This window comes from Somniosus microcephalus, chromosome 8 (genome assembly GCF_052327205.1).
Source record: "Somniosus microcephalus isolate GS21.2 chromosome 8, FLI_Smic_1.0, whole genome shotgun sequence".
Classification (NCBI taxonomy): domain Eukaryota; kingdom Metazoa; phylum Chordata; class Chondrichthyes; order Squaliformes; family Somniosidae; genus Somniosus; species Somniosus microcephalus.
Genome location: NC_140994.1, coordinates 118,932,442 through 118,960,331, shown reverse-complemented (window position 1 = coordinate 118,960,331; position 27,890 = coordinate 118,932,442).

Below are 27,890 nucleotides of genomic sequence, written 5' to 3'. Positions count from 1 at the left end.
GGTGCGATCGGAGGTGCATTTTGCACTTTTTGGCACCAAGCGCAGCTTTTCGTCAACTCCTCTATCTGTTGGTCAATACCCGGCCACCATACATAAGCCCTAGCAAGACTTTTCATCTTAACTCCCCCCAGATGACCTTCATGCAGTTCTTTTAGAACTCTTTCCCTTAACTTGGGAGGAATAATCACTCTTGTCCCGTACATCAAAGTACCATGGCAGACGGACAGCTGGTCTCGCCTTGCTGAGAATGCCAGTAACAGAGGATCACCACGTGTTGGCCATCCTTTCACTGTCACCTCGTAGACTCTGGACAGTGTCGGGTCGTTCCTGGTTTCTCTTTCAATACTTGCATTGGTGACTGGTAAACACTCGATGATGGTCGAATGAAATAACTCAACAGGGTCAACTTTCGTCGTTTCTTCTTCTTCAGGTAGTGGCAGGCGCGACAGCCCATCAGCATTGCCATGCTGCTTCGTACCTTTGAATTCTATTTGATATTGATGTGCCCCTAGGAAAAGGGACCATCTCTGGAGACGCTGTGCTGTCATCACTGAAACACCCTTCTTAGGGTTAAAAATGGATACCAACGGCTGATGGTCTGTCAGAAGTGTGAATTTTTGGCCCTGCAGGTAATGATTAAACTTCTTCACTCCCCATACAAGGCTGAGAGCCTCCCTATCGATCTGCGCATAGTTGCGCTCAGTGGAGGTCAATGATCTGGATGCAAACGCGACTGGCCTTTCCGTGCCATTTGGCAACTTGTGTGAGAGTACTGCCCCAATACCATATGGAGAAGCATCACAAGCCAACCGAATAGGCAGTGTCGGGTTGAAGTGAGCCAACACTTCCTCTGAGGTGATCAATTCTTTGCTTTTGCGAAATGCCTTCTTACAGTTTTTGCTCCATTCCCATGGTACCCCCTTCTGTAAAAGAGCGTTTAGCGGGTGCAGTACCGTGGATAGATTTGGTAGAAATTTATGGTAATAGTTAATCAATCCTAGAAACGACCTCAACTGAGAGACATTATCCGGAGCGGGAGCCTTTACAACTGCCTCTATCTTGTCAGGAGACTTATGAAGCCCCTCCCGGTCAATGACATGACCACAGTACGAGATCCGCTTCTGGAAGAACTCGCATTTCTGCCGATTCACTCTAAGTCCATACTCTTTCAGTCTGTTGAGCACCAGTTCCAAGTTTGCGAGGTGTTCTTCATCACCATCACCTGTAATCAGAATATCATCCAGGTAACATTGTGTGCCTGGAATTCCCTGTAATACCTGCTCCATGGCCCTCTGCCAAATTGCTGGAGCCGATGCCGCTCCAAAAACCAGCCTATTGTACCGGTACAAACCTCGATGCGTGTTGATCGTGAGGTATTGGCGTGACTCTTATTCAACCTGCATCTGCAAGTACGCCTGCGCCAGGTCTATCCTGGTGAAGTGTTTCCCGCCAGACAACGAAGCAAAAATATCCTCAATCCGCGGAAGCGGATACTGCACCGTGTGAAGCACCGGATTAACGGTGATTTTGAAATCTCCACAGATGCGAACCTTCCCTGGTTCTCCTGGCTTGTTGCTCGAAGGACGTTTCATAACGGGAACAATGGGCGTAGCCCACTCACTCCAATCTACCTTAGACAGTACACCTGAACGTTCTAGTGCTTCCAGTTCCGCTTCTACAGTAGGTCGTATTGCATAGGGTAGCGGTCTGGCTTTAAAAAATTTTGGGTGTGCATGTTCATCAATCTTGATGTTTGCCGTAATTCCTCTCAGTGTTCCCAGTCCCTGCTGGAACACCTCTTTAGCATCATCCAATATTTTGGACAATCGTTTAGGTTTGACATCTGTTTCCCCGGAATCTACCGTTAGTGCCTTCAAGGAGTGCCAGTCCATATTCATTTTCCTAATCCACTCCCGTCCCAGTAGTGGTGGACCTCCTTCAGGTAGCAAATATAAGTCCATTACTTGGCTTTCTTCACCCTTGTGGACCACTTTTACCTCTATCTTTCCGATGGGGTACACTCTTTGCCCCGTGTATGTTTTCAATATAATCTCCGTATCCCGTAGGGGAATATGTTGGAATAACCTTTTGTAATCTTTCTTATTCATGACCGTCAATGCCGATCCAGTGTCCAATTCCATCTTTACTTGGACTCCTGCTATCTGAAGGGTGACCCAAATTGTCTGGAGATCTGCATCCTTACCAATGTTGTGTACTCTTAAGCTATCCAGTTCATTACTGCTAGCGTCTGAATCTGGCTTCTGTTCGGTCGAACTGTTCTTTGTCACCTTGTGTACCTTTATGTATTTTCCTTGCGGTGACTTTTTGTTGCTGGTCTTCTTTCCTGACCGGCATACTTTAGCTATGTGGCCAAGCCTGCCACACGTTCTGCATTCTTGGTTTTTAAACCAACACTGGTTCTGATCGTGCGTTGTCTTTCCACAACGATAACATTTTACAGTACTCAAACCCAATTTATTTGTACTGAGTTCCGGTGACCGTAGCTGCATTACTGCCATGCCTCTCGCTGCGGTTTCGTGTGCTGCTGCCATAGTGACCGCTTTCTCAAGTGTCAGCTCATTCTCCTCGAGCAGTCGCTTTTGTGTATCTTCTTTTAATAAACCACACACAAATTTATCTCGTAGCGCCTCTGTCAGTCTCGTTCCAAACTGACAGTACTTTGCTAGCTTACGCAATTCCTTTAAATATTCAGCATTGCTTTCATCCTTCAGCTGCCTTCTGCTGTAAAATTTAAATCGTTCCGCTAGCATCAGCGGCGTGGGGTTTAGATGATTTTTCAGGACAGTAACAATCTCCTCGAACGTCTTATCCACCGGTTCATCTGGTGAAAAAAGGTGTTTCAATTGCCCGTATGTCTTCGCACCCATTAAGATTAATAATGTTAGTGCTTTCTCTTCATCTGGGATTTTATTTGCTTTACAATAATTTTGTATGCGTTCTACATACATGGCCCAATCTTCGACGTCGCTGTCAAAGGTATTAATGTTCCCATGTTTAGGCATCGTTGCAATTTAATTTATTTTAATTTTTATCCAAGATGGCGGCTTCCCGCTCTTGTCTTCGTCCTCCGCCTACAAAATGGCAGTTTTCCCACGCTTGGCGGTCTTCACCCGTCCCCCGACGCTGTCTCCGCTTCACCGCGGCTCTCGCGCCTTCAGTTGCCCCAGACGCTGCGCCTTTTTAGCCCGAATGAGGCCCGGCCCTTATCATCAGCCACGATCGATGTCCCCGCGCTGCGCCTTTCGTCCCGAATGCGGCCCGGCCCTTATCTCCGGTCGCGATCGATCTCACCGCCCTTATTCCTCCGTCTTCCCTCCCCGTCTGTACAGCCAACGCGGCCGACTTTCTGGTCGCGTCACTGCCCGGCTTACCCACCACCGAGGTAGAAAGAAGATAGCTGACAGCCGCTGATGGAGGCTTCGAGTTCAGGATGTCTTCTGCACTCTGGTTTCTCGATGTCTGCCGCGCGACGTGTCTTCCAGCAGGGTGATAAGGGTGGAAGCCTCTCTTCGACGTCCGTTCTGTGGACGAAGCCGCCGTGGATATAAACTGCCGCAGGGTAAGAATCGGACTCGTCGCCACTGTTAAGTCTGTGTGTTCTAGTTGTAATTACTAACACAGACTACAAGATTAAAGTTCAACAGGTCTTTACTGGTTGGAGGTCAGGACTACTACTAAATACAATATTACTGCACAGTGCTTATATACCGGTGGTCCCCACAGGTATTACGTATACATCAGCCAGAGAAAGTAGTACATCTCTTAAGGTGGAACAGGCTTAAGTTCTCTTAAGGTGGAACAGGTTACATACACCACAGGTTAGATTCAGACTAAAGCTCCCACTACAGCGTCCCATCAAACACTCCCAGGGCAGGTACAGCACGGGTTAGACACAGAGTAAAGCTCCCTCTACACTGTCAAATCAAACACTCCGAGGGCTGTTACAGCACGGGTTAGACACAGAGTAAAGCTCCCACTACACTGTCCCATCAAACACTCCCAAGGCTGGTACAGCATGGGTTAAACACAGAGTAAAGCTCCCTCTACACTGTCCAATCTAACACTGCCAGTGCAGGAACTGCTCGGATTAGACTGAGAGTAAAGCTCCCTCTATACCATCCCATCAGACACTCCCAGGGCAGGCACAGCATGGGTTACATACAGAACAAAGTTCCCACTGCACTGTCCCATCAAACACTCCCAGGACAGTTACAGCGTGGCTTAGATACAGTGTAAATCTCCCACTACAGTGTCCCATCAAACACTCCCATAGCAGGTACAGCACGGGTTAGATACAGAGTAAAGCTCCCTCTACTTTGTCCCATCAAACACCCCCAGGGCAGGTACAGCTCGGCTTAGATACAGTATAAAGCTCGCTCTATACTGTCCTGTCAAACACTGCCAGGGCAGGCACGGTAAAGCTCCCTCTACACTGTCCCATCAAACACTGCCAGGGCAGGAACAGCTTGGATTAGACTGAGAGTAAAGCTCCCACTACACTGTCCCATCAAACACTCCCAGGGCAGGTAGAGCATGGATTAGACACAGTAAAGCTTCCTCCACACTGTTCCATCAAACACTCCCAGGGCAGGTACAGCACGGGATTAGATACAGTGTAAATCTCCCTCTCAACTGTCCCAGCAGACACTCCCAGGGCAGGTACAGCACGGGTTAGATACAGAGTAAAGCTAACTCTACACTGTCCCATCAGACACATCCAGGGCAGGCACAGCACTGGTTAGATACAGAGTAAAGCTCCCTCTACACTGTCAAATCAAACACTCCGAGGGCAGTTACAGCACGGGTTAAACACAGAGTAAAGCTCACTCTGCACTGTCAAATCTAACACTGCCAGTGCAGGAACAGCTTGGATTAGACTGAGAGTAAAGCTCCCTCTATACCATCCCATCAGACACTCCCAGGGCAGGCACAGCATGGGTTACATACAGAGCAAAGTTCCCACAACACTGTCCCATCAAACACTCCCAGGACAGTTACAGCATGGCTTAGATACAGTGTAAATCTCCCACTACAGCGTCCCATCAAACACTCCCAGAGCAGGTACAGCACGGGTTAGATAAAGAGTAAAGCTCCCTCTACATTGTCCCATCAAACACCCCCAGGGCAGGTACAGCTCGGCTTAGATACAGTATAATGCTCGCTCTATACTGTCCTGTCAAACACTGCCAGGGCAGGTACGGTAAAGCTCCCTCTACACTGTCCCATCAAACACTGCCAGGGCAGGAACAGCTTGGATTAGACTGAGAGTAAAGCTCCCACTACACTGTCCCATCAAACACTCCCAGGGCAGGTAGAGCATGGATTAGACACAGTAAAGCTTCCTCCACACTGTTCCATCAAACACTTCCAGGGCAGGTACAGCACGGGATTAGATACAGTGTAAATCTCCCTCTATACTGTTCCATCAGACACTCCCTGGGCAGGTACAGCATGGGTTAGCCACAGAGTAAAACTCCCACTACACTATCCCATCAGACACTTCCAGGGCAGGTACAGCACGGGTTAGATACAGAGTAAAGTTCACACTACAACGTCCCATCAAGCACTCACAGGACAGTTTCAGCATGGGTTAGATACAGAGTAAAGCTCCCACTACACTGTCCTATCAGACACTTCCAGGGCAGGTACAGCACGGGTTAGATACAGACTAAAGCTCCCTCTACACTGTCTCATCAAACACTCCCAGGGCAGGTGCAGCACGGGTTAGATACAGAGCAAAGCTTGCTCTATACTGTCCTGTCAAACACTAACAGGGCAGTGTAGGATTCGCAAAATTGAACTTTATATTATAAAGGGTCGAATGGCAGAAGAGGCCATGATTTTAAAGACTGTTTTAAAAGAAGCCCAGGAAAAAGGGGTATTCAAAATGGCCGCCAGACCCCGTGACCAACTTATTGGGACACTTTAAAATGGTTCCTGCAGTCCTCAGACAGCTTTGTGGATTCAACCCACAGTAAGTTCTGGAAGCCGTTTCTGAGAGAACGAAACCAGACACCCACATATACATATACATTGGATGCAGATCCAGTCAAGATCGGCCTGTAGATAAAGGCCATCTAAATGTTTAACCAGACAAAAGGGAACAGTTTCATATTCATGAGAAGAGCATCAAGGGCCCGTTATGGACATCACCAGGACATTAAAAACAATGGATGTCATTCCAGACCAGAGATGGCCCGTTACCGGCCATCCAAGAACAGTTTAAAATATAATAACTACCCCGTTGTGCTCCCAGCCCGCCAAAATTAAAACAAAAGACTAACCTGATTTGGCGCGAGATAAGGGCTTCTGATGAGAAGTATATCTGGGAACCCAGGGGTAGGAAGAAATCATCGAGGGAAGCATCGTGGAAAACGGGAGGAAGCCGTAAACGGAGCGGCCATCATCGGAGAGGAAGACGGTTTGAGCCGGTGTCCTGCCCCGGGGTAAAACATCGGGAGATCATCGACCAACCCCGGGCCATTGACAAAACGAGAGGCCATCGACCCGCTCCGGCTCGGGAGAAGCGATAAGATAAAACTACAGAAAAGACGATGGGGGCCAGCCCAAGGCTCCTCTGACCGGGGTCGAGCAAACGACCCCTGACCCTGCCGACATCCAGACCAGCCGGTGTCCAGCCGTCCCCGACCCCCACCTCAGGAGAGAGGTGTGGCGCAGTTCGCTGGGCTCCAACAACCACGTGGAGAGAGGATGCCTGAAAGGATCAAACGCAGACCTGTTTCAGAACCTTGCAATTCCTAGTTGGATTGTTGAGCATGTTTCTGGCCCTTCATAATCGGATCTAGATAGGTTTAAGGGGGTGGACATTTAAGGGTATAATTAACACGAGTTGTTGTCCCTCGATGTTCCGTGTGTTTTCCTCATTTCATGATGATCATTGTAGAGTATAATATGCCTGTATTTGCCTTAGTTAGTACTGTGTCATTATGATTTGTTTGTGTTTTCCCCTCCCATGTACCCTCTTATTTGTTTGCATTTTGATTTGTTCTACATTATTCAATAAAATTCCATTTCGTTTCATCAAACTTGGTCTATAAGAGTTTTCTCTACATTGTAGTTCCTGACCCCAAGTCCGGAGTACAGAATCTAAGGGGCGAGTGGGTCGGTGCACTCACGGTTTTCCTGTGCAAGAGAAAGAGGCCTCTAGAGAGAGAAACCTCTGCGATCTAAAACCCCTTACAGCAGGTACAGCACACATTAGATACAGAGTAAATCTCCCCCTACACTGTCCCGTCAAACACTCCTCGGACAGTTATAGTACTGGTTAGACACATAGTGAAGCTCCCACTACACTGTTTCAACAAACACTCCCAGGACAGGCACAGCGTGCATTAGATACAGAGTAAAGCTCCCTCTACACTGTCCCATCAGACAATCCCAGGGCAGGTACTGCATGGGTTCAATACACAGTAAAGCTCCCTCTACACTGTCCCATCAAACACTCCCAGGGCAGATGCAGCATGGGTTAGACACAGAGTAAATCTCCCACTACACTGTCCCATTAAACACAGCCAGGGCAGGAACAGCTCGGATTAGATACAGGGTAAAGCTCCCTCTACACTGTCAAATCAAACACTCCCAGGGCAGGTACAGCACGGGTTAGACACAGAGTAAAGCTCCCTCTACACTGTCCCACCAAACACTGACAGGGCAGGAACAGCTCGGATTAGACTAAGAGTAAAGCTCCCACTACACTGTCCCATCAAACACTCCCAGGGCAGGTAGAGCACGGATTAGACAGAGTAAAGCTTCCTCAACAATGTTCCATCAAACACTCACATGGCAGGTACAGCACGGGATTAGATACAGTGTAAATCTCCCTCTACACTGTCTCATCAGACACTCCCAGGGCAGGTAAGCATGGGTTAAATATAGAGTAAAGCTCCCTCTACACTGTCCAATCAGACACTTCCAGGGTAGGTACAGCGTGGGTTAGATACAGTGTTAATCTCCCACTACAGCGCCCCATCAAACACTCCCAGGGCTGGTGCAGCATGGGATAGATACAGAGTAAAGCTTCCTCTACAATGTCCCATCAAACACTTCCAGGGCAGGTACAGCGTGGGTTACATACAGTGTAAAGCTCCCACTACAGGGACTCATCAAACACTCCCAGGGCTGGTGTTGAGTCTGTGTTTCCCAAATGTAGTTATGCTGAATAACTGGACACAGACAACAGAATACTTAAACAGGTCTTTAGTAACAGGGTCAGGGCTGAACTGAAATACAATTTGCTCCACAGGGTTTATATACCGGTGTAGTCATCACCGGTACTACAATATACAGGAGCCATCAGAAAGCAGTTCATCACCTTAAGGTAGTCTCTTAAGGTGGTACAGGTTACATACACTACAATTCCTCCCCTTTTAGCTTAACAGTGTACACCCCAATTTAAACATAACATGGATAACATATATGCAACTTTCATACAAAACTGTTCAAAGATTCAGTCTCTGAGGAGGCCTCCTGATCCGGGCCGGATAACGCCTTTCAGGGGTCTCTGGTTCTCGTTGCTGGGGTGACTCATCCATTTGATCTCTTATGGATTGAACATCATCATGTACGTTCGAGTCTGAGGTAGACGCTACAGGCTCAATAACTTCTTCAACTGGTGTCTCTGCCGTAGACATGGGGTCGACCCTTGTTCTCGATTCCACAAGTTGGTCAGCATGACGTCGTATTACGTTCTCACCAACGTCTACCGTGTACATCAAGGGTCCTTGTCGGGCACGAATTGTTCCTGATTGCCATTTATCATTCCTATAGTCCCTGGCCAACACTGGTTGTCCTATTTCGAAACTCCGAGTGGCCTTGTTATTTACGTGCTGGAATTGTTTGTTTTCGACTTCCCTACGCACATTGGGTTTTAACAAATCCAACCGGGACCGCAACCTCCTGTTATAGAACATTATGGAAGGGCTTTGATTTGTCACTGCATGCGTGGCATTTCGATATGCCATCAGGAAATTGTCCACCTTGTGTTGTAGTGGAATATGGTCTTCGCTCTGTAAGATTCGAAAATTTTCAGCAAAAATCAAGCAAGAAAACTGGATAAAATAAGACTGTTTATTGACCAAAGTAAGCTTGCACAGAAAAACCTTTGATAAAAGGGCATACAAAATGGCCGCCAGGCCCCGTGATCAGTTTCTGAACCAGTTTATTTCTGTTACTGCAAGCTAGACAGGCTTGTGGATTGAAGACAGTAAACCCGCGAAAGCCAGTATCTGGGAACCGAAACTCAGAACAACAGCATACATATTCAATGGATTATAAGTACAGGATGGGGCCCATCAAGATATGGGCGGACAATGTAAAAACACTTATACCCATTTATTGTACAAAGGAAAAACCGTTTAGCAGCCATCAAGGAAAATGTCCGGACCGATCAATATGCGAACCGAGCCGCGGTGACAATGCAAAGGACATTAACAGACATTATCGGCCAGGAAGGCCAGTTCAAGTTATCACCGGCTCCGTTACAAGACAAAGCGCCCCTGCAGAGATCTCTGCCCGCCAAAATTAATACAAAGACAGGACTATGATTTGGCGGGAGATAAGACTGTCCCAAAAGAGTATAACTATGGATTGAAAGTCCATCTAAGTTACTTCTTCACTGCTACGGCTTCTTGTTGGGCGACTTCAGGCTTCCATTTCTTCAAGAACTTTCTTCTACGAGGAATGAACGAAGGGCGGACGGTGCCCGGATCGGCGCCTCTTCCACTTCGGCAGATCGATGAAAACGTTTTCGTCTTTTTAAAGACGGACGGTTTCGGAAAAAGGACAACGTGGCCGGTGTTCAGCCAAACAAGGCTCGGCCACGACGAGAAGACGACAAGGGTGGCCCGGGTACTGGGGTCGGGAGATCATCAACGACCCAGGCCGACGGAGAAGAAACCCTCTGGAGAACCGGCGATCGATGCCACAAGATTCTCCCATGTGCATAACCTGCATCTAGGTCTACTCCACGAACAAAAATCCACGACAGGCCTAGTGGATCTCAACCTTGACGAGCGCTCATCGAGGCTGGGTCTACCCCACCGCCTCGAGGGAGGAGAGAATATCGACTGCGCCAGAAGCTTCCAATCCACATGACGACGGGAAGCGGTGTCAAAAAGGCTGCGAACCCCTTTTCGCGATTTCGAGAGTGGTGAGCATGATCCCAAGTTCCCCAGGTCAAAACTTAGTTTAGGTATAGGGGAGGGAGTTAAGGGAAATCGTAATGTGTTTCCCCTTTTACGATGTGCCGTGTGTTCCCCATTTCCATAGAGTCAAGTTCATAAATTTGTGCATGATTGTAGTTACTTTAATCTGTGCCTATGACATGTATTTTGTAATGCTTCCAACTGTTCAAAAATAAAAGCATCCATTTCGTGCTATTCAGCCTGGTCTATTGAGTCCTCTTCTCTGCATTACTGTTCTCTGCATCTAAGTCCAAGGTCTAGAACCGTAGGGGGGGGTGGGTTGAACCACTCAAGGGTAATTCTTGCACGAAGCCTGGCAGGGGGCCAGAACGGGCAAGAGAGCAGGAAAAAACCCCCTACAGCTCATGGCCTTTATCGCCTTTTTGAACGTTTGTACAAATCTCTCGGCCAACCCATTGGTAGCCGGATGATATGGGGCAGATGTATAGTGTTTCACCCCATTGTTCTTCATGAATTTCTGGAATTCTTCTGACACGAACTGTGGTCCGTTGTCTGAACATATTTGTTCCGGCAACCCATTCCTTGCAAATATGGTTCTTAGAACTGCGATCGTCTTTTCAGAGGTAGTGGTCGACATCTTAATCACTTCTGGCCATTTAGAATGTGCGTCTACCGCTATCAAAAACATGGAATCCATGAATGGACCTGCAAAGTCGATATGCACACGTTGCCATGGGGTTGAAGGCCATTCCCACGGATGCAGCGGTGCAATTGGAGGTGCATTTTGAACTTTTTGGCACCCTGAGCAGCTTTTAGTCAGATCCTCTATTTGTTTGTCGATACCTGGCCACCACAGATAAGCCCTAGCAAGGCCTTTCATCTTGACTCCCCCCAGATGACCTTCATGCAGTTCCTTCAGAACTCTCTCCCTTAATTTAGGAGGAATAATCACCCTTGTTCCATACATCAATGTTCCTTGACAGACGGACAGCTGTTCTCGTCTGGCTGAGAATGCTGGTAACAGTGGGTCGCCATGTGCTGGCCATCCCTTCACTGTCAAATCGTAGACCCGAGACAGTGTCGGGTCATTTCTGGTCTCTCTCTCAATACTCGCATTGGTGACTGGTAAGCATTCGATGATGGTCGAGTGAAATATCTCGACAGGGTCAACTGCCGGTGCCTCTTCCGCTGTAGGTAGTGGCAGGTGCGACAGCCCATCAGCATTACCATGTTGCTTTGTACCTTTGAATTCGATATCATATTGATGTGCCCCTAGGAAAAGGGACCATCTCTGAAGCCTCTGCGCCGTCATAACCGGAACACCCTTCTTAGGGTTAAAAATGGAAACCAACGGCTGGTGATCTGTCAGCAGCGTAAACCTTTGGCCTTGCAGGTAATGGTTAAATTTCTTAACTCCCCACATGAGGCTGAGAGCCTCCCTATCTATCTGAGCATAGTTGCGCTCAGCGGAGGTCAATGATCTGGATGCGAACGTGACTGGCCTTTCCAAGCCATTTGGCAACTTATGTGAGAGCACTGCCCCGATACCATATGGAGAAGCATCACAAGCTAAACGAATAGGCAGCGTTGAGTTAAAGTGAGCCAACACTTCCTTAGAGGTGATCAGTGCCTTGCTTTTTTGAAAAGCCCGCTTACAGTCCTCGCTCCACTTCCATGGTACTCCCATTTGCAAAAGAGTGTTCAGCGGGTGTAACACCGTGGATAAATTTGGAAGAAACTTGTGGTAATAGTTAATCAACCCAAGGAACGAACTCAACTGGGATACATTTTCCGGAGCGGGAGCTTTCACAACAGCTTCGATCTTGTCAGGTGACTTATGAAGCCCCTCCTGGTCAATGACGTGACCGCAGTACGAGATTCGCTTCTGAAAGAACTCACATTTCTGGCGATTAACTCCGAGTCCATATTCTTTCAATCTGGTGAGCACCTGCTCCAAATTCGCGAGGTGTTCCTTATCATCATCTCCTGTAATCAGAATGTCGTCCAGGTAGCATTGTGTGCCTGGAATTCCCTGTAATACCTGCTCCATGGCCCTTTGCCAAATCGCTGGAGCCGATGCCACTCCAAAAACCAGTCTATTATACCGATATAAGCCCTTATGTGTGTTGATCGTGAGATACTGGCGTGGCGCTTCATCAACTTCCATCTGTAAGTACACCTGCGCCAGGTCTATCTTGGTGAAGTGTTTCCCGCCAGACAGTGAAGCGAAGATATCCTCAATCCGCGGAAGCAGATATTGCACCGTGTGAAGAACCGGATTAACAGTGATCTTGAAATCGCCACAGATGCGAACCTTCCCAGGTTCCCCCGGCTTGTTGCTCAACGAACGCTTCATGACGGGAACAATGGGCGTGGCCCATTCGCTCCAGTCCACCTTTGACAGTACTCCTGAACGTTCTAGCCCTTCCAGCTCTGCTTCCACAGCAGGTCGTATTGCATAAGGTACCGGTCTGGCTTTGAAAAATTTTGGGTTTGCATGTTCTTCAACCTTGATGTTTGCCGTAATTCCTTTCAGTGTTCCCAGTCCCTGTTGGAACACCTCCTTAGCATCGTCCAATATTTTGGACAGTCGTTTAGGTTTGACGTCATCCTCTTTACAGGAATCTACAGTTAGTGCTTGTAAGGAATGCCAGTCCATATTTATTCTTCGGATCCATTCCCGTCCCAGTAGTGGTGGACCTCCCTCAGGTAACACATACAAGTCCATTCCCTGACTTTCTTTACCATTGTAGACCACCTTTACCTTTATCTTTCCGATGGGGTATACTCTTTGCCCCGTGTATGTTTTCAATACAATCTCCGTATCCCTCAGGGGAATGTGTGAGAATAACCTTTTGTAATCTTGCTTATTCATGACCGTCAATGCCGATCCAGTGTCCAATTCCATCTTCACTTGGACTCCTGCTATCCGAAGCATGACCCAGATAGTTTGGTGGTCTGCTGTGTTACCCACATTATGTATTTTTAGACAACCCAGTTCCTTACTGCTGGAGTCTGAATCCGTCTTCTGTTCATCCGAACTGTTCTCTGTCACCTTGTGTACTTTTTTGTACTTCTCCTGCGGCGACTTTTTGTTGCTGGTCTTCTTTCCTGACCGGCATACTTTCGCTATGTGACCAAGTCTGCCACATTTCCTGCATTCTTTATCTTTGAACCAGCACTGGTTCTGATCATGCGTTGTCCTTCCGCAACGATAGCACTTTACTGCGCCCAATGCCATTTCATTGGTGCTGAATTCCGATGGCCTTTGCTGCATTTCTGCAGTGCCTCGTGCTGCTGCCTCATGCGATGCTGCAATGCTGAAAGCTTTGTCCAGCGTAAGATCCTTTTCCTCTAGCAGTCGCTTCTGGGTTCCTTCCTTTAGTAGCCCACACACGAACTTATCTCTCAGAGCGTCTGCTAGTCCTGTACCGAACTGACAGTGCTTTGATAACTTGCGCAGTTCGATTAAGAATTCAGCGTTGCTTTCCTCTTTAAGCTGAATACTTTTGTAAAATTTAAATCGTTCCGCTATCAGCAGCGGCGTGGGGTTTAAATGCTCTTGCAGGATAGTAACAATATCCTCGAAACTCTTTCCTACCGGTTTATCTGGCGTTACAAGGTGCCTTAATAACCCGTACGTCTTCGCACCCATCGAGTTTAATAGGGTTAGTGCTTTCTTATCCGCCGGTACCTCATTCGCTGTACAGTAAACTTCAACGCGTTCCACATAAGTGGCCCAATCTTCTACATCGCTATCAAAAGCAGTGATGTTATCCGTTTTTGGCATCCTTGTTGAGTTTCCTTTATTTTATTTATTTTTCAAAATGGTGGCTTCCCGCGCTTGGCGGCTTTTCCCGCACTTGTCTTCTTCCCCCGCCGACTAAAATGGCGATTACCATGCTGTTGCCGTTCTCGCCTCCCAGTGGTCCTTTATTCCCCCGACGCTGCTGCTCTTGTTCCCCGCCGCTCCCGCGGTCCTCGTGGACATTAACGCTTTTCTGGCTGCTGCGCGTCTCTGCCCCGATTGCAGTCCGGCCCCTTACATCGGCTGCGGTCATGTTCTCCGCCCTTTTCTTCGGTTTCCCTCCCCTTCTCCCACTGACAACTCGGCCGACTTCCCCTCCGTGCCGCCCGATCGGGCTTACCCGCCGCTGTCGTAGAAGGGATGATCACTGCCTGTTGCTGATGGTGGACTTTGTGGCCAGCAAATCCAAACCGGGTTCTCGATGCCTCCCGTGCGATGCGGTGCTCAGCAGGATGATGAGGGCGGACGCCCCTTTTCGATGCCCGTTCTGAGGACGAAGCTTCCTTGGATGCAAAACTGCCGCTAGGTACGATCAGACTCGTCGCCACTGTTGAGTCTGTGTTTCCCAAATGTAGTTATGCTGAATAACTGGACACAGACAACAGAATACTTAAACAGGTCTTTAGTAACTGAGGGTCAGGGCTGAACTGAAATACAATTTGCTCCACAGGGTTTATATACCGGTGTGGTCACCACCGGTACTACAATATACAGGAGCCATCAGAAAGTAGTTCATCACCTTAAGGTAGTCTCTTAAGGTGGTACAGGTTACATACACTACAGCTGGTAGAGCACAGGTTAGATACAGAGTAAAGCTTCCTCTACACTATCCCATCAGACACTCCCAGCGCAGGCACAGCATGGGTTAAATACAGAGTAAAGCTCCCTTTCCACTGTCCCATCAGATACTTCCAGGACAGGTACAGAGTGGGTTAGATAGAGAGTAAAACTCCCTCTACACTGTCCCATCAGACACTTCCAGGGCAGGTACAGCATGGGTTAGATACAGAGTAAAGCTAACTCTACACTGTCCCATCAAACACTCCCAGGGCTGGTACAGCACAGGTTTGACACACAGATTAAAGCTCCTTCTACACTGTCCCATCAAACACTGCCAGGGCAGGAACAGCTTGGATTAGACAGAGTAAAGCTTACTGCACACTGTTCCGTCAAACACTCCCAGGCCAGGTACAGCATGGGATTAGATACAATGAAAATCTCCCTCTACACTTTCCCATCAGACACTCCCAGGGCAGGTACAGGGTGGGTTAAATGTAGAGTAAAGCTCCCACTACAGCTTCCCTTCAAACACTCCCAGGGCAGGTACAGCATGGGATTAGATACAGTGAAAATCTCCCTCTACACTGTCCCATCAGACACTCCCAGGGCAGGTACAGGGTGGGTTAAATATAGAGTAAAGCTCCCACTACAGCTTCCCTTCAAACACTCCCAGGGCAGGTACAGCATGGGTTAGATACAGAGGAAAGCTCCCTCTACAATGTCCAATCAAACACTTCCAGGGCAGGTACAGCGTGGGTTAGATACACAGTAAAGAGACCACGAGAGCGTCCCATCAAACACTCCCAGGACAGGTATAGCCGGGTTAGATGCAAAGTAAAGCTCCCTCTACACTGTCCAATCAAACACTCCCAGGATATGTATAGCGTGAATTAGATACAGAGTAAATCTCGCTATACACTGTCCCGTTAAACACTCCTAGGACAGGTACAGCACGGGTTAGATACAGAGCAAAGCTCCCTCAACACTGTCCCATCAAACACTCCCAGGATAGGTGCAGTGTGGGTTAGATACAGAGTAAAGCTCCCTCTACACTGTCCCATCAGACACTTCCAGGGCAGGTGCAGCGTGGGTTAGACACAGAGTAAAGCTCCCTCTATACTGTTGCATCAGACACTTCCAGGGCAGGTACTGCACGGGTTAGATACAGAGTTAAACTCCCTCTACACAGTCCCATCAGACACTTCCAGGGCAGGTACAGCACGGGTTAGATACAGAGTAACATTCCAACTACACTGTCCCATCAAACACTCCCAGGACAGTTATAGCGTGGGTTAGATACAGTGTAAAGCTCTCACTACAGCGTCCCATCAATCACTCCCTGTGATGAAATAACTGTGCTCTGATATTTGTACTTGCACTTGTAATGTCTAGAATGTTCCACCAGGGGGAACCACTAATGCTCCTCCCTGGCCCCGCCCCTCTTCTGGTATGTTCTACCAAGGGCTCGGTCGATGATGGACTCTGTTAACTCTGCCATGATTCTTATTTAATAAAAGGCTTCAGTCTTAAGCTTTAACTTCGGATTCGGGCAGTTATTTGGCACATCAATTTTATTAAATAACAACTTTTGGGAGATGGATCAATTTTTGAAACCAGAGCGTCTGGATATCGATCCCCATTCGGCAGATGCGTCGAAGAAATTTACGCATTGGCTCCGATGTTTTGAACACTTCATCGCATCATCGACTGATCCGACGGTTAACAAGTTGGGTCTTCTAACCAACTTGGTAAGTCATCAAACTTACTCTATAATTGAAGATATTACTACATATGAAGAGGCCCTCGCAGCTCTTAAAGCCCAGTACCTTAAGTCGGTTAACGAAGTATACGCCAGGTATCTCCTGTCTACTCGCAGGCAATTGCCCGAGGAATCTCTGGACGATTTCCTGCAGGACCTTAAGGCTTTGGCTAAGGGTTGCAACTACAAGGCTGTCTCTGCCATAGTGTATCAGGAAGAAGCCATCCGCGATTCTTTCATATCTGGCCTCCGATCTAATTATATTAGACAGAGACTCCTCGAGAACGACTCGTTAGTTTTAAAAACGGTTGTCGCTGCTGCTCGATCATTAGATGTAGCCCAGAAGAATTCAGAAGTGTATGCATCAGCCCATGCATCTCTCTCAGCCTCGTGTGTTCCGAGTATGGAGGCATCCATAACACCAATGGAGCCCCCACTTAATCCTATTGTTGCGGCTGTGCCCCATGGATCTAAGTGTTATTTTTGTGGCCAATCTAAACACCCCAGGCAAAGTTGCCCAGCCAGAGAGGCTACTTGTTTTAAATGTAAGAAATGGGGACATTTTAGTAAAGTGTGTAAGGGTAATCCTGTACCCGATGTCTTCTCTGCTGCCGCCTATCGTTTTACTCTAGCCTCGGCTACGGTTGACCAGACCATACCGTGTTCCTTGTCAAAATCTATGATGGACATTAAGATTAATGGTCGTCCTACTGGGTGTTTGATAGACTGTGGCAGTACTGAAAGTTTTATACACCCCAACCTTGTTAACTCCTGTTCATTGAAGGTGTATCCTACTCGAAGTGAAATTGTGATGGCGTCCAAATCCCTTACTTCGGAGGTAACTGGATATTGTAAAGTCACATTGACCGTTAAGGATACGGAGTATAAGGACTTTAAACTCCTCATATTACCTCAGTTGTGTGTGAACTTAATATTAGGCTTGGACTTCCAGTGTCAGCATGAGAGCGTTACCCTTAAGTATGGTGGATCCCAGCCTCTGCTCACAGTCTGCGGCCTTTCTACTTTAAACGTAAGCCCGCCTCCTTTGTTTGCGAACCTTGCTCCTAATTGTAGACCTATAGCGACCAAGAGTCGATGGTATAGTTCAGAAGATAAAACATTTATAAAAGAGGAAGTGGAAAGGCTTCAACGGGAGGGAACCATCAAACACAGTGGTAGCCCGTGGCATTCCCAGGAGGTGGTGGTTAAAACTAATGAGAAGAAAAGACTTGTGGTCGATTATAGCCAGACTATAAACTTGTATACCCAATTAGACGCCTATCCTTTGCCTCGTATTTCTGAGATGGTGAACCAGATAGCTCAGTACCGTGTGTTCTCCACCATTGATTTAAAGTCTGCCTACCATCAACTCCCCATCAAAATAGAAGACCGACCTTATACGGCCTTCGAAGCTAATGGGCGCCTGTTCCAATTCCTTCGGGTGCCCTTTGGAGTGACGAATGGGGTATCCATCTTCCAACGGGAGATGGATCGATTGGTGGATGAATACGCGTTGGAAGCAACATTCCCGTACCTGGACAATGTTACCATCTGTGGGTGTGACCAACGGGAGCATGATCAAAATCTCGCGAAGTTCCTAGAGACTGCAAAGAGGTTAAACCTGACCTACAACGAAAACAAGTGTACCTTCAATACTACACGTTTGTGTATTCTTGGTTGCGTTGTGGAGAATGGGGTAATCGGGCCAGACCCTGAAAGATTACGCCCACTTAAGGAATTACCTTTACCTCACACTGTAAAAGCCTTAAGAAGGTGTCTGGGATTCTTCTCGTACTATGCCCAGTGGGTGGCTAGCTACTCAGATAAAGTCCGACCTCTTATTAAGTCAACGTCTTTTCCGCTATCGGCGGAAGCTCAGGAGGCTTTCCTTAATATCAAACGGGACATTGAGAAGGCAGTGGTATGTGCCGTGGATGAGAAGATCCCATTTCAAGTGGAAAGTGATGCATCTGATTTTGCGTTGGCAGCAACTCTTAACCAAGCTGGTAGACCAGTAGCCTTCTTCTCTCGTACATTGCAAGGACCAGAAGTTCGACATTCTTCAGTGGAAAAGGAGGCACAGGCAATTATTGAAGCAGTCAGGTATTGGAGACATTATCTCGCTGGCCAACGTTTTACGCTCATTACTGACCAGCGATCTGTGGCCTTTATGTTCAACACTAAGCAGAGAGGCAAGATCAAAAATGATAAGATTTTAAGATGGCAAATAGAACTGTCAACATATGACTATGATATTCAGTACAGGCCTGGAGTATTTAATGAGCCATCGGATGCTTTGTCACGAGGAGTATGTGCTAGTCTAGGTACAGATAAGCTTCAAAGTCTCCACGATGCACTCTGCCACCCTGGGGTTACTAGAATGAACCACTTCATTAAGTCCCACAATCTACCCTACTCTATTGAGGAGGTCCGGACAATGACCAGAACCTGTCATGTTTGTGCTGAATGCAAACCCCGCTTCTATAAGCCATCCGAGCCAGCTCATCTTATTAAAGCAACTCGACCATTTGAGCGTTTGAGTCTCGATTTTAAAGGTCCCCTTCCATCGAGCGACCGTAATGTCTATTTTCTTAATATTATAGATGAGTACTCTCGGTTCCCTTTTGTTATCCCCTGTCCGGATGTGACTAGTGCTGTTGTAATTAAATGCCTCTGCCAACTGCTTTCCTTGTTCGGCATGCCTAACTGTATACATATAGTGATAGGGGTTCTTCCTTTATGAGTGAAGAATTACGACAGTTTTTGCTATCGAAGGGGATTGCAACGAGTAGAACTACCAGCTATAACCCTCGTGGTAATGGGCAGGTCGAGAAAGAAAATGCGACAGTGTGGAAGGCTATCGTACTGTCTCTGAAGTCACGAGGCCTGCCGACCTCTCGCTGGCAGGATGTCCTGCCAGACGTGCTGCATTCCATAAGGTCTCTTTTGTGTACAGCGACGAATGCCACCCCTCATGAAAGGATGTTTAGTTTTCCAAGAAAAGCTACTAATGGAGTATCGTTACCCACATGGTTGACGACCACGGGCCCTGTGTTGTTGCGCAGACATGTGAGAGGCCACAAGACTGATCCACTGGTGGAGGAAGTACAACTCCTCCATGCTAATCCCCAGTATGCGTATATTCAATATTCGGATGGGCGAGAGGATACGGTCTCTATTAAAGATCTTGCATCTGCTGGAGCTCGAAAAGAGTTCGACTCTGAGAGTAGAGTTTTCAATCGTGGTATTGGACCTTTAGAGACACAAACCCTCAGTGTGGAAAATACTGATGATTCTGGGAATTCGAATGAATTGGAGTTAGTACTTCGGGAGGAGCCTCAGCAAGAGTTACGTCATTCCCAGAGGATTATCAGACCACCTGACAGACTGAATCTATAGCAGGGGGTGAATGTGATGAAATAACTGTGTTCTGATATTTGTACTTGCACTTGTAATGTCTGGAATGTTCCACCAGGGGGAACCACTAATGCTCCTCCCTGGCCCCGCCCCTCTTCTGGTATGTTCTACCAAGGGCTCGGTCGATGATGGACTCTGTTAACTCTGCCATGATTCTTATTTAATAAAAGGCTTCGGTCTTAAGCTTTAACTTCGGATTCGGGCAGTTATTTGGCACATCACTCCCGTGGCAGGTACAGCATGGGTTAGGTACAGAGTGAAGTGCCCTCTACACTGTCCCATCAAACACTCCCAGGGCAGGTACAGCATGGGTTAGATACAGAGTAAAGCTCGCTCCATACTGTCCTGTCAAACACTGCCAGGGCAGGTGCAGCATGGGTAAGATACAGAGTAAAGCCCCACCTACACTGTTCCATCAGACACTTTCAGGGCAGGTACAGCGTGGGTTAGATACAGAGTAAAGCTAACTCTACACTGTCCCATCAGACACAACGAGGGCAGGCAGAGCACGGGTTAGATACAGAATAAAGCTCCCTCTACACTGTCAAATCAAACCCTCCCAGGGCAGGTAGAGCACGGGTTAGACACAGAGTAAAGCTCCCTCTACACTGTCCCATGAAACACTGACAGGGCAGGAACAGCTCGGATTAGACTGAGAGCAAAGCTCCCACTACACTGTCCCATCAAACACACCCAGGGCAGGTACAGCACGGGATTAGATACAGTGTAAATCGCCCTCTACACTGTCAATTCAGACACTCCCAGGGCAGGTACAGTGTGGGTTAAATATAGAGTAAAGCTCCCTCTACACTAACCCATCAGACACTCCCAGGGCAGGCACAGCATGGGTTAAATACAGAGTAAAGCTGCCTCTACACTAACCCATCAGACACTTCCAGGGCAGGTACAGCGTGGGTTAAATACAGAGTAAAGCTCCCATGACACCGTCCCATCAAACACTCCCAGGACTGTTACAGCATGAGTTAGATACAGTGTAAAGCTCCCACTACAGCGTCCCATCAATCACTCCCAAGGCAGGTACAGCAGGGGTTAGGTACAGAGTAAAGCGCCCCCTACACTGTCCCATCAAACACTCCCAGGGCAGGTACAGCACGGGATAGATACAGAGTAAAGCTCCCACTACACTGTCCCATCAAACACTCCCAGGACAGTTACAGCATGGATTAGATAAAGTGTAAAGCTCCCACTACAGCTTCCCATCAATCACTCCCAAGGCAGGTACAGCAGGGGTTAGGTACAGAGTAAAGCGCCCTCTACACTGTCCCATCAAACACTCCCAGGGCAGGTACAGCACGGGACAGATACAAAGTAAAGCTCGCTCCATACTGTCCTGTCCAACACTGCCAGGGCAGGTCCAGCAGACGTTAGGTACAGAGTAAAGCTCCCTCTACACTCTCCCGTCAAACACTCCTAGGACAGGAATAGTATGGGTTAGACACATCCCACTACACTGTCTCAACAAACACTCCCAGGACAGGTACAGCACAGGTTAGATACAGATTAAACTCCCTCTACACTGTCCCATCAAACACTCCAAGGATAGGTACAGTGTATGTTAGATACAGACTAAAGCTTCCTCTAAACTGTCCCATCAGACACTCCCAGGGCAGGTACAGCATGGGTTAAATACAGAGTAAAGCTTCCTCTACACTGTCACATCAGACACTTCCAGGGCAGGTACAGCGTAGTTTAGATACAGAATAAAGCTCCCTCTGCACTGTACCATCAGACACTTCCAGGGCAGGTACAGCATGGGCTAGACACAGAGTAAAGCTCCCTCTACAACGTACCATCAAACACTTCCAGGTACAGCACGGGTTAGATACAGAGTAAAGCACGCTCTACACTGTCAAATCAAACAATCCCAGGGCAGTTAGGGCACAGATTAGACAGAGTAAAGCTTCCTCCACACTGTTCCGTCAAACACTCCCAGGGCAGGTACAGCACGGAATTAGATACAGTGTAAATCTCCCTCTGCACTGTCCCATCAGATACTCCCAGGGTAGGTACAGCATGGGTTAAGTATAGAGTACCGCTCCCTCTACACTGTCAAATCAGACACTTCCAGGGCAGGTACAGCGTGGGTTAGATACAGAGTAAAGCTCCCTCTACAATGTCCCATCAAACACTTCCAGGGCAGGTACAGCCTGGGTTAGATACAGTGTAAAGCTCCCGCTACAGCGACCCATCAAACACTCCCAGGGCTGATACAGCACGGGTTAGGTACAGAGTAAAGCGCCCTCTACACTGTCCCAGGGCAGGTACAACATGGGATAGATACAAAGTAAAGCTCGCCCCATAATGTCCTGTCAAACACTGCCAGGGCAGATCCAGCACACGTTAGATTCAGAGTAAAGCTCCCTCTACACTGTCCCGTCAAACACTCCCAGGATAGGTACAGCGTATGTTAGATACAGAGTAAAGCTTCCTCTAAACAGTCCCATCAGACACTTCCAGGGCAGGTACAGCATGGGCTAGACACAGAGTAATTCTCCCTCTACACCGTACCATCAAACACTTCCAGGTACAGAACGGGTTAGATACAGAGTAAAGCTCCCACTACACTTTCCCTTCAAACACTCCTGATGTGCCTCAATAAATCCGAGACTCAATGTTAGCGGAACAAAACAATGCTTTTATTAACTTAGAAGGTAACACACAGTGGAGGGGTGTCTTCCATCCAGAGGTCTGCAGTACTGGATGTGAGGCACGCTGAGCCTGCTTACATAGGGGCCAGGTATGGGCGGAGCCCTACACACAATACAATACAAGGTGAGGAAACGGAACTGAAGTAAGGGAAATGAAACTGAAACTAAACCACAGTCACAGGCACAATCACACAGAGAATACAGATGAGTGATGAATGGCATATTTCATCACATTCACCCCTTCTATAGATTTAGTCTGTTCGGGGGTTTGATAGTCCTCTGTGACCGACGTGGCTGTTGTGGTGCCGCGGGTGTCGGCTGGGTGTCCCCGGTGGCCTCCTGGGTCTCTGCCGGGGGCGCCGCCAGGGTTGTTGAAGGGGTAGTTGGTGGGGGTACCGTTGGTCGATGTTCTTCCGGGGGTGATGAAAGAGTAGTGGGTGGGTAAGAGTTGCTGTGATCGTTGTTGCTGCTGTTGTCGTGGTTGTTATCGTTACCGGCTGGGGCGACGTCTTTTATGGACACGGTGTCCTCCCTTCCGTCGGCGTGCCGGACATACGCGTATTGGGGGTTGGCGTGGAGTAGGTGCACTGACTCCACGAGAGGGTCCGTCTTGTGGCCCCTCACATGCCTTCGCACGAATACCGGACCTGGGGTGGAGAGCCATGATGGCATGGATATGCCTGAGGTGGATTTCCGGGGAAAGACAAACATTCGTTCATGAGGCGTGGCATTAGTGGAAGTACACAATAGCAACCGTATCGAATGGAGCACATCTGAGAGGACTTCCTGCCAGCGGGAGATAGGGAGGCCCTTGGTCCTTAGAGCTAGAGTGACTGCTTTCCATACTGTCCCGTTCTCTCGCTCCACTTGACAGTTACCCCGGGGGTTGTAGTTGGTGGTACGGCTCGTCGCGATCCCCCTGGACAGCATGTACTGGCGTAGCTCTTCACTCATGAAGGACGCCCCCCTATCCGTATGGATGTAGCTCGGCATACCGAACAGGCAGAACAGGCTGTTGAGGCATTTAATGACCGTGGCGCTGGTCATGTCTGGGCAGGGGAAGGCGAATGGGAAACGGGAGTATTCGTCCACAATGTTCAGGAAGTAAACAATGCGGTCGACGGATGGGAGGGGGCCCTTGAAGTCTAAGCTGAGCCGCTCAAAGGGCCGTGTAGCTTTGATTAAGTGGGCTCTATCTGGGCGGTAGAACCGAGGCTTGCACTCAGCGCAAGTGCGGCAGTTCCTGGTCAGAGACCGAACTTCCTCAATCAAGTAGGATAAGTTACGGGACTTTATGAAGTGGAACAGCCACGTGACCCCTGGGTGGCAGAGGTCGTTGTGGAGGGTCTGTAGCCGATCCCCGGTGGCGCTGGCACACATCCCTCGTGAGAGGGCGTCGGGGGATTCGTTAAGGGCCCCTGGCCGGTAAATGATGTCATAATCGAAGGTGGAGAGCTCGATCCGCCACCTAAGAATCTTATCATTTTTAATCTTCCCCCTCTGTTTATTATTGAACATAAACGCTACCGACCGCTGGTCGGTAAGTAGGGTGAAGCATTTGCCGGCTAGGTCGTGGCGCCAGTGGCGCACTGCCTCCACGATGGCTTGGGCCTCCTTTTCCACGGAGGAGTGTCTGATCTCGGGCCCTTGGAGGGTCCTCGAGAAGAAAGCTACGGGCCGCCCCGCCTGGTTGAGGGTGGCCGCCAAGGCAAAGTCAGACGCATCACTTTCCACTTGAAAGGGAGTGTTCTCGTCCACTGCCTGTAGCGTGGCCCGCTCAATATCCCGCTTAATGCTTTTGAAGGCGGCGTGGGCCTCAGCAGAGAGCGGAAAAGAGGATGCTTTCAAGAGGGGGCGGGCTTTGTTGGAGTAGTTGGGGACCCATTGGGAATAATAAGAAAATAACCCCAGGCACCTTTTCAGGGCTTTGGGAGTGTTGGGCAGGGGCAGCTCCCATAGGGGGCTCAATCGGTCGGGGTCTGGTCCGATTTCCCCATTCTCCACCACGCTGCCTAGTATGCAGAGGCGCGTGGTGTTGTAAACGCACTTGTCCTCGTTGTAAGTGAGGCTGAGTTTTTGTGCGGTTTTCAGGAACCTCTCGAGGTTCAAGTCGTGATCCTGCTGGTTGTGACCGCAGATGGTGATGTTGTTGAGGTAGGGGAAGGTTGCCTGCAAGTGGTGGTCATTGACCATGCGGTCCATCTCCCTCTGGAAGACCGAGACACCATTCGTCACCCCAAAGGGAACTCTGAGGAATTGGTAGAGGCGTCCATTCGCCTCGAAGGCGGTGTACGGGCGGTCCTCTGGTCTGATAGGGAGCTGGTGGTACGCTGACTTGAGGTCGATGGTGGAGAACACCCGGTATTGGGCGATTTGGTTCACCATTTCTGATATGCGGGGTAGCGGGTAGGCATCTAGTTGGGTGTACCTGTTGATCGTTTGGCTATAGTCGATCACCATCCGTTTCTTCTCGCTACCCCTTACCACCACCACTTGGGCGCGCCACGGGCTGTTGCTGCGTTCAATAATGCGCTCCTTCAGGAGCCTGTCTACCTCGGTCGCGATAAACCGCCTGTCCTCCCAGCTGTACCTCCTGCTTTTGGTCGCTATTGGCCAGCAGTTAGGGGTAAGGTTCGCGAATAGCGAAGGCGGCTTTACCTTCAGGGTAGCCAGACCGCACACTGTGAGGGGCGGCTGGGACCCACCGTAATTGAGCGTGATGCTTTGGTGGTGGCACTGGAAATCCAGGCCCAAGATCACGCTCGCACATAGATTCTTCATGATTAGTACTTTAAAATTATCGTATACAGTTCCGTTAACGGACAATTGTACTATGCAGTAACCCATAATGGTCGATGTCTGGGTTTTATCAGCCATAGAGATGGTACCCCGAGTAGGGACCACCTTTAGGGAGAGTTGTTGTGCTAGTTCAGGGTGGATAAAACTCTCCGTGCTTCCACTGTCAATTAAACATTTAACCCCGCACCCATTTACCTCGATGTCCACCATTGATTTGGATAGCGGGTGCGGCCTGGTCTGGTCCACTGTGACCGATGCCACTGTAGGGCCCTGATCGAGACAAGATGGTGTCCACGCTGTCTGCTCACAAGATGGCGGACCCCACGAGGTCGGGCAAGATGGCGTCCAAGATGGCCGCTCCCACGGCGCACACGCGGCAGTGGCGGGTTTTCCGGCGGGGTTCCCTCTGCACACCTTCCCGAAGTGCCCCTTCTTACCGCACTTAAAGCAGGTGGTGCCTTTCGCCGGGCACAGGTTTCTGGTGTGCTTCGACTGCCCGCAGAAGTAGCAGTTGGGTCCCCGACGCGTCGCAGCTGTCGTAGGGCTTCTGGGGGGAGAGCGGGGCCCCGACGGTGTCGGGCTGCCGGGCGGGGAAGATGCCTTCCAAGATGGCGGTGCCCTTGGTGCATATGTGGCGGCGTGGGCGGCGCGGGCTGAAGAGTAGGCGTCCGAGTTTCTCTGGGCCACATCCAGGGATCGCGCTGTGTCCACAGCCTGTTTCAGGTCCAATCCCGTTTTTTCCAGCAGTCTCTGCCGGATGTAAGTGGAGCTGAGGCCTGTGATGAAGGCATCGCGAACAAGCTCGTCAGTGTACACTGCGGCTTTTACATCTTGGCACTTGCAGTCTTTGCCAAGCGTTTTCAGGGTGACTAGGAACTCATCCAGCGATTCCCCAGGTCGCTGTGCGCGAGTAGCGAGCAGATGCCTAGCATACACCTCATTCGTAGGCTGCTGGTAATGCACCTTTAAGATGTCGCAGGCGGCCGGGTACGTGTCGGCATCTTGGATGAGGGGGTAAACCCTGTGGCTTACCAATTCCGCAGGATTCCGAGTTTCATACTTTCAGCGTCCGTAGCGCCTGTGACGGCTGCGGAATTGTCCAGGAAGAATTCCATACACTTAAACCAGTGTCCGAAGCGTGCCGATGCATCCGAAGCATGCGGGTCCAAATCCAAACGTTCGGGTTTCAAGAGTTGATCCATTGTGTTGAAAAGTAAGTTAATAAAATTGATGTGCCTCAATAAATCTGAGACTCAATGTTAGCAGAACAAAACAAGGCTTTTATTAACTTAGAAGGTAACACACAGTGGAGAGGTGTCTTCCATCCAGAGGTCTGCAGTACTGGATGCGAGGCACGCTGGGCCTGCTTACATAGCGGCCAGGTAAAGTAAAGCTTCCTCCACACTGTTCCGTCAAACACTCCCAGGGAAGGTACAGCATGGGTTAAATATAGAGTAAAGCTCCCTCCACACTGTCCAATCAGACACTTCCAGGGCAGGTACAGCATGGGTTAGATACAGAGTTAAACACCCACTACACTGTCCCATCAGATACTTCCAGGGCAGGAGCAGTGTGGGTTAGATACAGAGTAAAGCCCTCTCTACACTGTTCCATCAGACACTTCAAGGGCAGGTGCAGCACGGGTTAAATACAAAGTTAACCTCCCACTACACTGTCCCATCAGACACTTCCAGGGCAGGTACAGCATGGGTTAAATACAGAGTAAAGTTCCAACTACACTATCCCATCAAACACTCCCAGGACAGTTACAGCATTGGTTAGATACAGTGCAAAGCTCTCACTACAGCGTCCCATCAATCACTCCCAGGGCAGGTCCAGCACGGGTTAGATACAGTGTAAAGCTCACTCTATACTGTCCTGTTATACACTGCCAGGGCAGGTACAGCACACGTTAGATACAGAGTAAAGCTCCCTCTACACCGTCCCGTCAAACACTTCTAGGACAGGTATAGTACGGATTAGACACATAGTAAAGCTCCCTCTACACTGTCTCAACAAACACTCCCAAGACAGGTACAGCACTGGTTAGATACAGAGTAAAGCTCCCTCTACACTGTCCCATCAAACACTCCCAGGATAGGTGCAGCGTATGTTAGGTACAGTGTAAATCTTCCTCCAAACTGTCCCATCAAACATTCCAAGGCAGGTACAGCATGGGTTAAATATAGAGTAAATCTCCCTCTACACGAACCCATCAGACACACACAGGGCAGGCACAGCATGGGTTAAATACAGAGTAAAGCTCCCTCCACACCATCCAATCAGACACTTCCAGGGCAGGTACAGCATGGGTTAGATACAGAGTAAAGCTCCCACTACACTGTACCATCAAACACTCCCAGGAGAGTTACAGCGTGGGTTAGTATCTCACCAAGTTTCTCAATTGTTTTCTCTGCCGTGGTAGACCTCATCACAGCGACCTCCGGCCACTTGCTACGAGCGTCTACAACCAC